The sequence below is a fragment of the Gossypium hirsutum genome, chromosome A03 (genome assembly GCF_007990345.1).
Source record: "Gossypium hirsutum isolate 1008001.06 chromosome A03, Gossypium_hirsutum_v2.1, whole genome shotgun sequence".
Lineage (NCBI taxonomy): Eukaryota > Viridiplantae > Streptophyta > Magnoliopsida > Malvales > Malvaceae > Gossypium > Gossypium hirsutum.
This window is the reverse complement of record NC_053426.1, coordinates 82,500,512-82,504,493: the sequence shown is the minus strand read 5'-3', so window position 1 is coordinate 82,504,493 and position 3,982 is coordinate 82,500,512. Positions and strand designations below refer to the sequence as shown.

The following is a 3,982-nucleotide window of genomic DNA, read 5'->3' as shown; positions in this document are numbered from 1 at the left end:
CCGGGTTTGGGGTGTTACAAATTCGGTCCATGAACCTTCAAAACATGAACATTAAATAGCCCCTACTTGCATGAACGTCTCCAGTACATGTACTCCCTTAAATGCCGTCCATTGAACCTCAATTCTACATGCACCTCTTCATACATTGCACCAAGCCCTACATGAACTTGCATTAATTTCCTTCCATGCATGCATGTGTACCGTCCAAAGGGATTGGATCTTCTAGATACATTCATGCATGAATCTTCATCATTCATGTAACTGAATGTGCATTTGAACCCAAGCATTCATGTATTTTGTGCATTCATGTATTTGGCAAATACATGAACTTGTAAACACCTTGAATCTGGTCATACATGCACCTAATTAAATGTTGTTCATTCATGCATGTGGGATGTCCAAAAGAGATGTTTCTTCAAGCATTCATTGCACCGTCCATGAGCATTGTACCTACAAGAAATAAAACAATTCACATGTGAACACACATAAATTCAGCACAATGTGAACACATTTAAGTTATGTGATATCTATGACATATTAATAACAAATATTAATATAAGACAAGTTTAATGCTTAAATAAATATGTGCAAATTCTATTTAATGCATTAAAGACAAAACTGAGTTAAACTAAAATGAGCTAAGCTTTAGCTCGTGAGCTAAAGTTGAGCTAAGATTAAACTCCTAAGCTGAAGCTGAGCTAAGGTTTAGCTCGTGAGCTGAATATGAGCTAGGAGTGAGCTCGGTTTAGCTCAGGCAAGTTGGATTGAGCTTGAATAAGCTGGATTTGAGCTGGACGGAGCTCGTCGAGCTGGAAACGAGCTTGGATCTGCTTGCCAACATGTCAATGCTCGGCTTGACGGGCTTGTTCGATAAAGTTCGCGGGGCGTGCTCGTATCACTCGGTGTTCTGGAAACGAGTTTCTGACACCTAAATAAACTTTGAAAGCATCTCTTCAAGGTTCGGTTTCTTTACCTGTTGATAGGGTGGTTCTGGTATTTGATTTCCTTGCTCCACGAGAAATTAGGGTGGTTCCTTCAACCTGCATTGTAAGTGTTACTATATGGATTGTTTTGAGGTCGAGGATTATTACCCATGTAGTTTAATTGCTCGTTATCCATGTTGTGGCCATAAGGCTGGTATTCCAGATGGCTTGTTCCACTTCCACTTGCTTCGCACTGCATTACTCGGTGAACCTGTGAAGAACTAAGAAAACCATTAATCATTTTATTTAAGAGTTCTACTTGATTAGAGAGCATGGTGACCGAATCGACGTTATAAACGCCAGTTGTTTTCATTGGCTTTGTCCTCATGACTTGCCACTGATAGTTATTCAGTGACATCTCCTCTATAAACTCATAGGCATCTTCAGGTGTTTTATTATTGATGGTTCCGCCAGCAGCTGCGTCAACCATTTGTCGAGTCGAAGGATTCAGGCCATTATGGAACGTTTGAACCTATAGCCAAAGTGGTAACCCATGGTGAGGGCACATTCTCAAAAGGTCCTTGTATCTCTCCCATGCATCGTAGAGTGTTTCTAAATCCATCTGCACCAAAGAAGAGATATCATTACGTAATTTAACCATTTTAGCCGGTGGAAAATATTTTAGTAAAAATTTTACGGTCATTTGTTCCCAAGTAGTAATTGACCCTTGTGGTAACGAGTTCAACCACTGTTTAGCTTTGTTCCTCAATGAAATAGGAATAACCAAATACGAATGGCATCATCAGAGAAAACATTAATTTTAAATGTATCACATAGTTCTAAGAAGTTGGCTAAATGAGCGTTGGGATCCTCATCCTGCAAACCATTAAACTGAACAAATTGTTGTATCATTTGAATAGTGTTAGGTTTTAATTCAAAAGTATTTGCAGCTACAATAGGTCTAACTTTTGTTGATTCAGTTCCTGTTACAGAAGGTTTAGCATAATCATACATAGTGCGTGGAGTAGGATTTTGATTAACCGTAATTGCAGGAGGTAGCTGATTACCTTGGTTTTCAGCCATCTCTTCGGTTGGGGGTTGAGTATCGTCTTCTTGCTCGTTCTCTGTGTATCTTAAGCTTTGCCTTATTTCTCTTTGATTTCTGCGAACTGTGCGATCGATTTCTTTGTCAAAATGTAATAGTCTTGACGGATTTCTTCTAGTCATAAACTATAAAAACCTACCAAGAGAAGCAAAAAGTAAATTAATAAATAATAATAATAAATTAAAGTGCACGAAAAATAAATGGCTAAAGTAATAAAAATTGAGTGTTCCTAATATTTCAGTTCCCCGGCAACGGCGCCAAAAACTTGATCGCGTGATTTCGTGATAGGTTTTAAATATTTATAATTACTCATTCTTGAACTAACTATTATCGCAATGTAGGCAAGTTTACCTATCGAACAGTAGTATAGTTTTAGCAAGACCGGATTGTCGAACCTAAAGGAACTAAAAGTACTAGTAATGACTGTCTTTTTATTATCTAGCCTAAGAATAAAGAGGTTTTTGTTTTAACTAACTAATTATCTAAACTAAGAACACACAGAGAATGGAATTGGGGAATTTCTTTTGGAAAATTGATTGAATGAAGACAATACCTAAGGAAAAATCCACCTAGACTATACTTGTTATTCTGGCCCCGAATCAGGCGATTATTCATTTAACTTGTTCCGTAGAGATCCCTATGTTATGTTATTATCCTTATTCAAGACTAATAACTTCTAATCCCTGGATTGAATAACCGAGACTTTTCTCTAATTAACACTCTAGGGTTGCATTAACCCGATCTAGGGATCCCCTTATTAGGTTTCACCCTAATCCGGTAAAATCTTGTCACCCTATGTCTAGGCGCGCAATCAACTCCGCTTAATTATGACAAATGTACTCTTAAACAGGTTCTATTCCTCCTCTGAATAAGAGCTTATCTTGTATCGGTATCCTGGGATATCAAAACAAGAATTAAGAACACATAATTAAGAACAAGTCAAATATTTATCATACAATTCAGAAAATAATAACAAGATTTGTCTTAGGTTTCATTCCCGTTAGGTATTTAAGGGATTTAGTTCATAACTAAATAAGAAAACATCTCAGAAAAATAAAGAATACAAAACATAAAGAAAATCCAAAACTCCTGAAGGGGAATTGAGGAGAGATATTCAGTCTTGATGATGAATCCGGCTTTTGAGATGAATCAATCGGCTTTCTTGGAGTAATTCCTTACCCCCTACTCTGTCCCAGCTTTTCTTCCTTCTCTAGGGTGTATTTATAGGCTTTGGAATGCCTAAAAGCCCTCAAAATTAGCCTTTTCTAAATTGGACTCAACTTGGGCTCAACAGGGACATGCCCGTGTGACACACCCGTGTGCGATTACTTCAGGCCGTGCTTGAGCCTACCAAATTGACACAGCCGTGTGTTCTACCCGTGTGAGGAGGTCCAGGCCGTGTTGATATTTTACTTTGGCTCATTTTCTCCATTTTTGGCTCGTTTCTCATTCCTTTCGCTCTTCTATACTCTCTTAAGTGTAAAACATGAAATTAAAGCATTAGGAGAATCGAATTCACCAATTCTAATAGAAAATCATCCATAAAATGCGTTAAACATGGGGTAAAAATATGTATAAATTACGGTTTATCAGGCATTAATAATTTAATATGCATATATTTGATTATTAATTGTTGTTAACTGTAAGTAGAATTAGAATTAGAAATTTTTTTAATTGTTAAATTATACTAAGAATTCTACTCTAATTCCTACTACTCTCACTTTAAATTCCACCCTTACTTCCCTCAATTCATTCATCACTCAAAACCCCAAAACACCAAATCCCTAAAGTGCTGCAAGCTCCTAGCCACAACATCACCCAGTAATCGGCTAGCATACGCCCAGCAGACCTCATGTACACCTGCCCATCGCACCCTCCTTGCGTGCTTGGCCCTACTCAGTGCTTACTACTCTAGCTCCAGCTGCCCAAGCCATGTCCCATACCTGCTCTTAGT

At 37.8% G+C, this 3,982-nt stretch overlaps 1 non-coding gene across 1 annotated transcript; it reads left to right on the top strand.

Annotated features, from left to right (window-relative positions):
* The first annotated feature begins 1,471 nt into the window (after window positions 1–1,471).
* LOC121226922 (small nucleolar RNA R71) lies at window positions 1,472–1,578 on the top strand. Its single transcript, XR_005924614.1, has one exon. It is a non-coding gene; the product is annotated as a small nucleolar RNA R71 (small nucleolar RNA).
* The last annotated feature ends 2,404 nt before the right edge of the window (window positions 1,579–3,982 follow it).